We start from the raw sequence: 13,890 nt of genomic DNA, 5'->3' as shown, positions 1-13,890 counted from the left end.
GACTTCCAGAGTGTTTACAAGGTTTCTCTTTAGCCAAATTAGGAAAACTGCCCCGCCCACTGGCGGCCATGTTTTTCAACGGACCGGAACCAGTTTTGAACTCAACCAGCATATCATTAAGAAAAACATCTTGACAAAGTTACATGAAGATTGGGCATGAAATGTGACTTCTACATTTGTTTCTCTTTTTTTTGACCTAGTGACCTTGTTTTTAATCAGGCACGACCCAGTTTGGAACTCGACCGAGATTTCATTGGGACGAAGCTTCTGACTAAGTTTCATGAAGATCGGATAATAAATGTGGTCTCTAGTGTTTACGAACAAATGTTAACGGACGGACGGACAACGGACAAAGACCGGTCACAAAAGCTCACCTGAGCAATCAGGTGAGCTAAAAAAACGAAAAATGCATTATTTTGATTCATATCTATATTTTTGTTGTTGGGTTAATGCTATTTACATTTTTAAAGTATGAAAGCTGTGTACGACTAAATTTGAAATTATATTCTTAACGGTTAATTTAAGCAAGATTGTACAAATTGGCGAGTATCAGAGAAATATATATGAGCCTCGCTCTGTTGAAAGGAGGTTTAATGCGTCAAGTGTCAACCCAGATTAGCCTGTGCAGTCCGCACAGGCTAATCATGGATGACATTTTCCGCCTAAACTTTATTTAAGGCTAAGAAGAGACATTCTTAAATCTAAAACTATCGTAAACGTGGAAAGTGTCGTCCCTGATAAGCATGTGCGGACTGCACAGGCTTGTCTGAAACGAGACTTGACGCACATGCATTAAACCCTCTTTTCACAGAGCATTGCTCATATATGTATGTTATTGCTACACAGATATATTTCTCTGATTGACGTATGCTACACAGATTTAATTCTTTGATTCGTGAATGTGAACAATTGATATTAGATTCAAAACTTTTATATAAAGCATATGCTTTATATTCCTTTATTCGGTAGAAACACAGCAACATATTTTTTCACCACTATATCGTTTGATAAACGATGATCGGCAACTACCCATATGCAACAAAACTGACAATAGAAAATGACTTAACAAAAAATATGACAGAAAGAGTGCGCAACAAAGTTAAACAATAAGCTCATATTAAACAAATGGCCATAAAAGTTATTTGTCATTATCTGTTTTCACACATTCTCAAATGCGTCCGGGCAAATCAATCGCTAGATGTCAAACATTGTTTATACCTACACCATTACGTAATACAAAAATTTATACTACGAAATTTTACTTAGATGACCTAAAAGATTGTTTTTGGTAACTTAATCGAAAGCAACGGCATTCATAATAAAAATGCAGTGTCTGACTTTGTGACGTATTGTTTGCCGAAAAGCTTTATGTCTTGATTTTTCTTCCATTTCGGAAATAAATCCATTTTACTTTTAAGCTTTCTTTATTTGTTATGTTTTAAATCGAACGAGTAAACTAGTATGGGGCGATACGTGCCTTCCAAAATATACAAGCACAATGTTAATAGCCGCTAAGTGGAAGTTATCATAATACTGTATCATTTTATTTAATATAAACCGTTTAATAAAGATACCTTTTCCACTGATGAGGTAATTTCCAGACTCCGCCGTATTAGTTGCTTTTGTCTTGAACGCATTAAAAACATATACATCCACATTCCTTTGACTCAAACTAAAAACAATAACAATGAAGACGACGAACGCCATGAAAACCATTTTATGTTCCCTGATGATCATTTTTAAACATAGTTCGTCCTTTGCGACACCTCTGTTATATAGACAATTCCAGAATCGATGAATTGACCGCCGCCATATTGGCGACCTATGTAAAAGACCGAGCCAGTCCGATTGAGATAACTCGATTTTTCTAATCGAAATACCTCGACCTCGTTGATTTTCATTGATAACATGTCGTTCGTGTTTCAACACTAAACAATGGCCGCCCCCATGAGAGTCTCGAGTTACTGCAAAAATTGGCTTGTTTCGCTATTTAGAAGCTGTCATTTATGATATATGAATTATTTATTCACTAAATCTTCGTTAATGACAACAATGGATGGAATTTGAAGGATATATTCGATGTGAATGGATAACTTTCTACAACAATGGCTTCGCCCATGAAAGACTTGATAACAATCGTGGCAAAACTTTCTTACAGCTTAAATCGGCTTGTTTCGCGATTTAGTAATGCATCAATAAATGGAATTCGAAGGATATATTCAATGTGAATGAAGCACTTTCTGGATCTCGACAGCTTGACAAGGCAAAACTGGCATACTGATGATACTGGTATTTTTAGTTATCAATTTAAGTCACATTTTGCTTAATAAATTTTGTTCGATCATTTTGCGACTTATTGAATGGCTATGATACCCGATTTCAACATGTCATATGGGATTTGCATATCACCAAGCTGTCCTGAAATACAACATTGATTACAAACTCTTTACTCAAATTACTGGTTTGTATGAATTCTGTCTTCTTTCTATTTAAGTACATGCAGTTGATATCATTATAGTCCAAATAATTAGACGTAAATTACCGTTTAGTCCATTTATATCGACCTCATATTTATAGGAGTAGATATTATGTTAAAGGGGCCTTTTCACAAATTTTTAACATGTTTTGAAGTTAGTCATTAAATGCTTTATATTGATAAATGTAAACATTGGATCTTAAAAGCTCCAGTTTAAAATCTAGAATAAAATTCTTTAAAAAAGTAGTCCGCAGCAGGGCTCGAACCAGTGACCCCCTTAGTCCTGGAGTTAAAACGCATTAGCCTGCTCGACTATTCTGCCAAGTTTAAATGGTTGACGTATTTTATACCTAATATAAGCAATCTTCGTAGTTTCACACAATTAAACAACAACAACATAACTCTCCAAATTATTCAATCGTTTCGCGCTGCAACGCTTTACAATTTTTAAATCGTTAAAAGATGCATATAATGGCTATATTAGTATTTTGCATGAACCAATGATTTTTTCAAACATAAATAATTGATGTCAAATGCTTGAAGGAATAACATTTAAGGTTTAAGAATGCATTTTCTTTTTGTTTTAAAGGATACCTTTGAAAATTATATTTTTTATTAATTTTTTGGCAACAAGGTGTAACGCAGTTAAAAAAAAAATGTAATTAATATTCTGACAAAAAACTGGTACCAAGAGTAGCATGAAACAATAATTTTTTAAAACATTTGTAATTGATAAAAAATGATTGCAAAAATAATATCTAGGGTCTAATAAAGCATTTTTTATTTTATTTTAATAGGTATCTCTGAAAATTCTATTTTTCATGATTTTTTTCGCAACAAGGGGTTATGAACTTTAAAAAATGTTACTGGATTTTTAGACCAAAACTGGTACTATGATAATACTATGATGCACTTCGCCAAAACATTTATAATTATATTGTTTATTCTTGAAAATGTATTTCCCCTATTCACTAAAAATAACACTTTTGATCAGAAAATTCATATATAATCATGTTAACTTTTATTTTCAAGAAGCACAATGCCTCTTTTTAGTTATATTCAGCCACAAGTTCTTGTCAGCCACTTAAGGGTTATATGTTGCCTTTCTTTTACTAAATGCAAAATAATTCTACACTTTGAGACATTCATAAAATATTCATAAAATATTTTATGTCTTTACAACACCGACAGGCTAATACATTTATATATCAAGTACTTCCATACTAACAGGACCATTCTAGGCGGGCAACCTAGCAACCTTGATTTGTTCATATCTTCCTATCAATCTGTTATATGTGTTATGAATCATTTGTTCGGAAAACATTTAATGTTTGTTATAACTTTTAAATAATTCAATGTTCAAAGTGATATTGTTATTGACCAATAAACAAACATACAGATTAAAAGGGAATATTTTATTTATTATTTGCATTTTATCTTACATGAGAAATATTTGCCTAAATTTTTTCCAAACTACATGTATAGAGAAATCTATAAACAATTAAAAATTGACGACGTTTATCAAAAAAAATATTTATGAAATGGAAGTTTAAAGATAAAAATAAATAATGCAAGTTTTATCAGATATTCGTAATAATTTCCAATATAATTGAGTCTCTGAGCAATGTGGATGAATGAATATATCGGATAAAACGAACACTTGTCTACACTTGAATTATGATTTATTTGTCAATATTTTATGCACTTAAGTTTAGCCTTAATGCGTTTTTATAAGCTTTTATAGATAGTGTTCCTCCCCAAAATCAAGGAATTATTACTTGTCATTCATTTGTGTAATGGTATACAATAATTTTGTGGTAGAATATTTGAGAAAAACATTAGAAACGAAACTTGTCAGTGATGAAATTTTCCATATGGTTATGGAAATTACCGATCGTCGGTTTCCGAAAAACAAAACGCTACGGTTTCCAAAAATATGATGGTTGTGCCCAAAGATTTTGGTGTCAATGAACATTACTGGTTTATATTTTAATAATTTCGATTCTCATTTGATTAATACGTAATTTCAAGGCTGATAAGCTTGAAATATGCAACATATTCTTTCGTTTTGCATATGTCTGTCGATACATCTGTACAACCGGTAATTTCCGTCATCACTCGTTAAATTGTATCAGACACAAGTTTAAATAAAAATTTTATGTTTTACACTAATATTCTACCTCTTTCTTGCTAAAAACTATTGCATGAATGATTTAAAAGTAATATTGCATCGTTTTCAGCCAGGAACACTGTCTATGCCCGCCAAAAAAAACATAACAAACTTTTTGATTTACGATATTTACTTCAGAAAATAGCTTTTAAACGTAATTTAGACCCATGTTTAGCGAGATAATTAAGTACCACAATTTATACACTGCCAAATTGTGACATAACAAGTTGCCTCCCTTGTTGGTTCATGCTACTGTATTATTATGCAGTCATAAAAGAAGAAGAAGAGAGGGTAAATTGTTTTGCACATGTCGGTCCGTATGTCCGTCCACAAGATGGTTTCCGGATGATAACTCAATAATGCTTATGCCTAGGATCATAAAAAACTTCATAGGTACATTGATCACGACTCGCAGATGACCCATATTGATTTTGAGGTCACCAGGTCAAAGAGCAAGGTCACGGTGACCCGAAATAGTCAAATGGTTTCCTGATGATAACTCAAGAACGCTTATGCCTAGGATCATGAAACTTCATATGTACATTGATCATGACTCGCAGATGAACCCTATTGATTTTCAGGTCACTAGGTCAGAGGTCAAGGTCACGGTGACCCGAAATAGTAAAATGGTTTCCGGATGATAACTCAAGAACGCTAATGCGTAGGATCATGAAACTTCATAGCTACATTGATCATGACTCGCAGATGACCCCTTTTGAGGTCACTAGGTCAAATTTCAAGGTCACGGTGACCCGAAATAGTTAAATGGTTTCCGGATGATAACTCAAGAACGCTTATGCCTTGGATCATGAAACTTCATAGATACATTGATCATGAATCGCAGATGAACCCTATTGAATTTCAGGTCACTAGGTCAAAGGTCAAGGTCACGGTGAACCGAATTAGTAAAATGGTTTCCGTATGATATCTCAACAACGTTTATGCCTATGATCATGAAACTTCATAGGTACATTGATCATGACTCGCAGATGACCCATTATGATTTTCAGGTCACTAGGTCAAAGGTCAAGGTCACAGTGACTCAACTTTGAAAAATGGTTTCCGGATGATAACTCAAGAATGCTTACGCCTGTGATCATGAAACTTCAAAGGTACATTGATCATGACTCGCAGATGACCCCTATTGATTTCCAGGTCACTAGGTCAAAGGTCAAGGTCTCAGTGCCAAAAAACGTATTAACACAATGGCTGCCACTACAACTAACAGCCCATTTAGGGGGCATGCATGTTTTACAAACAGCCCTTGTTTCAAAGATGTTTTCATGTAGTATACTTATATTGATATTTACAAAATTGATGCATATGAATGATATACTTTACTGAAAACATTTTAATGATACTGAAATCATGACAGTGAATTAATACTGATAATTATTTTATATATTTTGCTTGATACAATCATGTACATCTATATCAAATGAGATCATACTGTAACTTCAGTGATGAATTTCAGTGAATAAAATTAAATCCAAAATATAAGTTACTCCTATATCTCTCCCGCAGCGCGCACACCTAAACATCCTGCTGTGTACCTATCCAGATCCAGATAAAAAGATATGACACATAATTATGTATCATATTGTTCAGAGGGGATGATTTTACCTCTGTTGTATCAATGTATTGTTTTACTTCTTTAATCAGTGTGTTTAAAGATATATAAACATAGCTCCAGGGTCTTTGCTTCAGGCAATGAATATTGCATATCCTGATCTCTTTTTCTAATGGATATTTTAACTAGTTCCTACATTCAATACAGTCAAATATATGTTAAGTAGTATCTGTACACATTGGTAGATTAAATTTGTACATCAAATATTATTTTTTAATTGTTTTAAAAAGATATAGTCGAAATGTTCATACAAGATTAATTTAGAACCTTAGTCATGTCACGGAGATCTAGAGTCCGTGGTCATGTTGTAATTAAACATTTGTAAACATAACCACTTTTATATGGAGTCCTTACCAGATCTAAAAAGCATATCCCTTTTGTCTGTCACCCTGGTCATCTCCTATCAGAATGGCAAATTATATGCAGAACCGTTCTTTATACACAATGGTTGAATGAAAAAAGTGAAATCCTTTTCACATGGAAATTTCACTTTGACAGTCATGGAAAAAGAGCCTGCACAACATAGATCAAAAATACTTTTTATTTGTGGATAATCCCATATCTTGAAACTCTATGTGCATAAATATCTCAAGTCTTCATGAAATCAGGACAACAAAAATGTCCTTAATTGAACTGGCTATAGTAATCACATTATTTTAAGCTCAAATAGTCTATTTATGTCATATGCTTTGTGTATTGTAAACATACACACAATATTGCAGGTACATGATAGCAATAAATACTAACAAAGCCATCCATGCTATAAAGGTCAATGGCAAAGCCTGTGAGAAAAATTTGAACGCATAGAGTGTTATCACACAACCTGCTCATGGTGAGCTTTTGTGATCGCTTTATGGCCGTCGTAAGCCGTCAACCTTTGCCTTGTTAACTCTGTGGAGGCCACGTTTATATTCCAATCTTCATAAAATTTGGCCAGAATATAAGTCTCAATGATATATAAGATCAGTTTGAAAATGGTTACAATTGGTTGAAAAACATGGCTGCCAGGGGTTGGGGCATTTTTCCTTATATTGCTATAGTAAAACATTGTTAACACTCGAGAGGTCACAATTATTTTCAGATCTTCATGACTTTTGGTCACAATATTTGACCCAATAATATTTTGTTATCTCAGGTGAACGACTTTGGGCCTTTCAGGCCCTCTTGTTTGTTCATCTTACCATTCGAAGAAAAGATATCATTGCACAGATGTCTTTTACTTTTATAATGTGTTATGTTGCATTTCTTATGTGGCTTGCTCGGGGTAAATTGTTTAGCACATGTCAGTCAGTTCGTCAGTCGGTCAGTCCACCAGATGGTTTCCGGATGATAACTAAAAAACGCTTAGGCCTAGGATCATGAAACTTCATAGGTACATTGATCATGACTGACAGATGAATCATATTGATTTTCAGGTCACTTGATAAAAGGGTAAGGTCACAGTGGCTAGAATGCTTAGGCCTAGGATCATGAAACTACATAGGTACATTGATCATGACTGGCATATGACCACTATTGATGTTCAGGTCATTAGGTCAAAGGTCAAGGTCACAGTGAGTCAAAACAGTTTAATGATTTCCGGATGATAACTGAAGAATGCTTACGTCTAGGATCATGAAACTTCATAGGTACATTGATCATGACTTGCAGATTACCCCTATTGATGTTTAGGTCACTGGGTCAAAGGCCAAGGTCAAAGTGACTCAAAACAGTAAAATAGTATCCGGATGATAACTCAAAAATGCTTACGCCTAGGATCATTAAACTTCATAGGTACATTGATCATGACTGGTATATAACCCTTATTGATTTTCAGGTTACTTGGTCAAAGGTCAAGGTCACAGTGACTAATAACAGTAAAAAGGTTTCCTGATGATAACTCAAGAATAGTAAGGCCTAGGATCATGAAACTTCATTGGTAAATTAATCATGACTGTCAGATGATCCCTATTGATTTTCAGGTCACTAGGTCAAAAATCAAGGTCACAGTGACAAAAATGTATTCACACAATGGCTACCACTACAACTGACAGCCCATATGGGGGCATGCATGTTTTACAAACAGCCCTTGTTTATCTTATATTGGTAAATGCTCATCTCGGTCAATTCTAGGTTAAGTTTGAAAGTAGGTCATATGTGGTCCAAACTAGGTCGACAAACCAAATCACATTTTATTGTTATTGGAAGTAACTGAGCAATTATATGATGTCATAGTTTTGTTTATTTTGCTCATTTGTTGTAATGTGACAAGGTGAGCTTTTGTTATCACTCTTTGTTGTATTTTATTAAGTTTATTGTGAACACATAAGATATCATTTAACAATGTTTAAATTTGGGTGTCACCTCTTTGCCAGATTCTTATGAAACTAGTCACCTCTATGTCATTTTGGGTTTCATATTCTATCAAAAATTAGGGCACTAGGTCAAATATAAAAAGGTCTGTAAATACTTTAGTGGTCACATTCTCTCTCTGATCCACTTGTAAATTGGTTAGAACATTATTTTAAATGATTTCAAAGTCAAGCTTGAAAGTAACATATTCAACATTTAGGTCACAAGGTCTAGTCTCAGTGATTAACAGGTCACGTTTCAAAGTGGGTCATGTGCTTCCAAGCATTTGATCAATAACTAAAATCATTAAAATCTATGTTAACACTTCCATTTTTTTACCAGATCTTCATGGCAGTTGATCAGAATGTTCAAATAAATAAAAGTAGGATCTCGGTAACAAGGCTCAACTAGATCGGATAGACGCAAATAGTTTGTTCATACTCACAATGCCTTTTTTTCTAGATCTTCATGAAAAATTAGTTAACACCCCTAGGAAACAATTAGTTTCGGGTGAGCCACATTGTGTTGTTAAAGCTATCTATGTATAGTATAGATTGTTACAAAACCTAGTTTATCAATAAAATAAATGAAAAAATCTCTTTCTAAAAGTTGTAGTCTTGGATGGTATATTCCTCAACTTATAATCTACGACAATCTTTTGAGAAGAAAAACAAAATTTAATTATTAGTATACCCCAACATACTGTGATTGGGGGCTAGAACAGGAGTTCTCAATTATGTTCCTTGAAAAATAATGGGTTTGCATATTGTTACTGTTTTATCCAGTTGTCTGGACTATTACTCCAAAAAGAATTGTAAGTTCAAATATGAGATATCTAGGTAAATAAATCTCATTGAATGGATAGCAGTGTCCAAGAACGAAAACGATTGCACCACAACCATTAACTATTGACCTGCGGATAAATGACAAGCAATAAAAATTACACAATTCCGGTGATGTAGATGAACTTAAATGGATGATTAAAGATTATTTATTTTATGCTTTCCGGTGATTTATATAGAAATATCAGTGAAATAAACTGGTATTTCACTGTTTTAAACAGTTTTAAACAGTGAAAAATAACAGTGAAAATATCGATATTTTTCGCTGCTTTTCTGGGAAAATCGATATTCCACCGAATCCAACAAATATCCTCTATATAACCATCCTCTTCAAAAGCATCGTCAAACCAGTACTTTCAGTACTTTTATTTCCAATAGTACTTAATGACTTCGCACATTGAAAAGAATTGAAACATGAAACCAAGTGTCGATTTGTTAAACAGCATTAATCAAGATAAGTTAGCCCATACAAGTCTGCACCTTAACAAGCTTTTAATTAGTTAGAAGGGCGTTTATTTTGGTTTTCAACACGAGACATGAATATAACACTGTCACTAGATAATACATACTTGACAAGAGGGCCAAGATGGCCCTAGTTGGCTCACCTGAGAGGAGTCGGCTCATTCAATCTTTACCTTATGTCAAACTTGACATAGATATTCACACGACAAACATCCTGGTCAAGTTTCATCATTATTGAACCAAAACTCTGGCGTAGGCAGTGTTTTTAATTGTGTACGATTTGAAATTGTGACCTATATTTTGAGTTGACCCCCCTTACCAAACATCAAACTTTGCTTACAAGGATTTTGTATAATATAATTAAAATTTGGACAATCTAAGGGCATTATTTATGGCATTTATTATGTGATTTTGCTCATCATTTAACTTGACTGAGATCTATCAGCAACTTTGATAAAGAATGCTTGAGAAATGTGAATGCTAGAGTGTTTACAAACCAAATGTGGACGGATGGACAGCGGACAAATACCAATCCTAAAACCTCACAGGAGCAATCAGGTGAGCTAAAAAGTGTGTTTCACCAATCTTAGCCATTTTCCAACTTGTCCAAGAAATCAATAAAACCAATGTATTGAATAAGTTTCACGATGATTAGGCAAAATATGTGACTTCTATAGTGTTCGATCACAAGGTTTCTCTCCATATAGTCACATAATGAAAACTGCCCCACGCCCTGGCAGTCATGTTTATTGACCCATCAGGACCATTTGCAAACTCATCTGAGATATTTATATAAAACCAATCTTTTCACCAAGTTTCATGATGATTGGGCAAAAAATGTGACTTCTAGAGAGACTGCCCCCCCCCCCGCCGGCAGCCATGTTATTCAACTGACCGGAACCATTTTCCAACTCAACACTCGTATCAAGGAAACAAATGTTCTGACAAAATTTAATGAAAATTGGGCAAAAAATGTGACTTCTGGAGTGTTCACATTTTTTCACTATATACATATAGAGAAAAATGCCCCGCCCACTGGCGGCCATGTTTTTTCACCGATCTAGACCATTTTAGAACCTGTCCGACATATCAATGAAACCTATGTTTTGATTAACTTTCAAGATGATTGGGCAAAAATTGTGACTTCAAGAATGTTTACAAGGTTGCTCTTTAGCCATATAAAGAAAACTGCCCCGCCCACTGGCGGCCATGTTTTTCAACGGTCCGGAACTATTTTTGAACTCAACCAACATATCATTAAGACAGACATTTAGACAAAGTTACCTGAAGATTGGGCATTTAATGTGACTTCTACAGTGTTTACAAGCTTTTTCTTTTTTAGACCTAGTGATCTACTTTTTGACCCAGCATAACCCAGTTTCGAACTCGATCGAGATATTATTGGGACAAATCTTTTGACCAAGTTTCATGAAGATCGGACAATAAATGTGGCCTCTAGAGTGTTTACGAACAAATGGACGGACGGACGACGGACAAAGACCGGTCACAAAAGCTCACCTGAGCAATCAGGTGAGCTAAAAACAAGAGCTGTCACCAGAGGATGACATATGCCCACTATAAATGCTTTGATAGAAGTTATAGCATTTTTCGAAACCTTAACGCAGATTTCGAAACATAAACGCGGACCCTAAGTTCAAGGTCAAGGTCACAGGGTCAAATTTTTGTGCGTATGGAAAGGCCTTGTCCATATAAACATGCATACCAAATATGAAGGTTATATCTCAAGGGACATAGAAGTTATGAGCATTTTTTGAAACCTTAACACAGTTTTCGAAACATTAACGCAGACCCTAACTTCAAGGTAAAGGTCACAGGGGTAAAAAAATTTGTGCGTTTGGAAAGGTCTTGTCCATAAACATATTCATACCAAATATGAAGGTTATATCTCAAGGGACATAGAAGTTATGAGCATATTTCGAAACCTAAACGCAGATTCGAAACCTAAACGCGGATCCTAAGTTCAAGGTCAAGGTCACAGGGGTAACAAAGTTTGTGCGTATGGAAAGGCCTTGTCCATTTACACATGCATACCAAATATAAAGGTTATATCTCAAGGGACATAGAAGTTAAGAGCCTTTTTCGAAACCTAAACGCAAAGTGTGACGGAAAGACGGACAGACAGACAGACAGACGGACAGTCCGATTACTATATGCCTCATTTTCTTCGAAAGGAGGCATAAAAACATCCAACCTCGAATAACAATTAACACATAAATTATACACAACTACTATGTATTATGAAAACATTAATAATCAAAGGGGAGTAACTACTGTAAACTTAAATGCAATATTTAGAAGAGTTGTCTCGCATGTTACATGACCTTAATCCATTATTGTTTACAAGCCTTTTTACTAAATAAATATAAGGAAAACTGTCCCGTCCCCCTGGCAACCATGTTTTTCAACGGACCGGAACCATTTTCAAACTAAACTCACGTATCTAAGAAACAAAAGTTTTGACAAAATTTCATGATAATTGGGCCATAAATGTGACTTCTAGAGTGTTGACATGTTTTCACTATATACATAGAGAAAAATACCCCGCCCACTGGCGGCTATGTTTTTTCACCGATCTAGACCATTTTCGAACTCGTCCGAGAAATCAATAAAACCAATGTTTTGAACAACTTTCATGACGATTGGGCAAACGTTGTGACTTCCAGAGTGTTTACAAGGTTTCTCTATAGCCGAATAAGGAAAACTGCCCCGCCCACTGGCGGTCATGTTTTTCAACGGACCGGAACCAGTTTTGAACTCAACCAACATATCATTAAGACATTCATTTTGATAAAGTTACATGAAGATTGGGCATGAAATGTCACTTCTACAGTGTTTACAAGTTTTTTCTCTTTTTTTGACCTAGTGACCTTGTTTTTGACCCGGTACGACCCAGTTTGGAAGTCGACCGAGATTATATTGGGATTTAGCTTCTCACTAAGTTTCATGAAGATCGGATAATAAATGTGGCCTCTAGTGTTTACGAATAAATTTTAACGGACGGACGGACGGACGACGGACAGTGACCGGTCACAAAAGCTCACCTGAGCCATCAGGTGAGCTAAAAATACGGAAAATGCATTGTTCTGATTCATATCTTTATTTTTGTTGTTGGGTTAATGCTATTTACATTCTTAAATTCTTTAGTTAAAAACTGTTAATGTAAGCACGATTGTACAAATTGGCGAGCATCCGAGAAATATATATGAGCCTCACTCTGTTGAAAGGAGGTTTAATGCGTCAAGTGTCAACCCAGATTAGCCTGTGCAGTCCGCACAGGCTAATCATGGATGACATTTTCCGCCTAAACTTTATTTAAGGCTAAGAAGAGACATTCTTAAATCGAAAACTATCGTAAACGTGGAAAGTGTCGTCCCTGATTAGCATGTGCGGACTGCACAGGCTTGTCTTGGACGAGACTTGACGCACATGCATTAAACCCTCTTTTCACATAGCATGGCTCATATATGTATGTTATTGCTACACAGATATATTTCTCTGATTGACATATGCTACACAGATTTAATTCTCTGATTCGTGAATGTGAATAATTGATATTAGTTTCAAAACTTTTTTATAAATCATATGCTCTATATTCCTTTATTCGGTAGAAACACAACAACATATTTTTTTACCACTATATCGTTTGATAAACGATGATCGGCAATTATCCATATGCAACAAAACTGACAATAGAAAATGACTTAACAAAAAATATGACAGAAAGAGTGCGCAACAAAGTTAAACAACATGCTCATTTTAAACAAATGGCCATAAAAGTTATTTGTCATTATCTGTTTGCACACATTCTCAAGTACGTCCGGGCAAATCAATCGCTAGAAGTCAAACATTGTTTATACCTACACCATAACGTAATACAACAATTTCTACTACGATATTTAACTCAGATGACCTAAAAGATTATTTTGTGGTAACATAATCGAAAGCAACGGCATTCATA

General features: G+C 34.8%; 2 protein-coding genes across 2 annotated transcripts in view; one reads left to right on the top strand and one right to left on the bottom strand.

Annotated features, from left to right (window-relative positions):
• LOC127880267 (uncharacterized) overlaps positions 1-13,890 on the top strand; it is a 536,299-nt gene that overhangs the window by 136,527 nt on the left and 385,882 nt on the right. The window lies entirely within an intron of this gene.
• LOC127880274 (beta-1,4-galactosyltransferase 1-like) overlaps positions 1-13,890 on the bottom strand; it is a 42,481-nt gene that overhangs the window by 28,230 nt on the left and 361 nt on the right. The gene's annotated exons all lie outside the window — the stretch shown is intronic.

This window comes from Dreissena polymorpha, chromosome 4 (genome assembly GCF_020536995.1).
Source record: "Dreissena polymorpha isolate Duluth1 chromosome 4, UMN_Dpol_1.0, whole genome shotgun sequence".
NCBI lineage: Eukaryota > Metazoa > Mollusca > Bivalvia > Myida > Dreissenidae > Dreissena > Dreissena polymorpha.
This window is presented reverse-complemented; position numbering and strand designations above follow the sequence as displayed.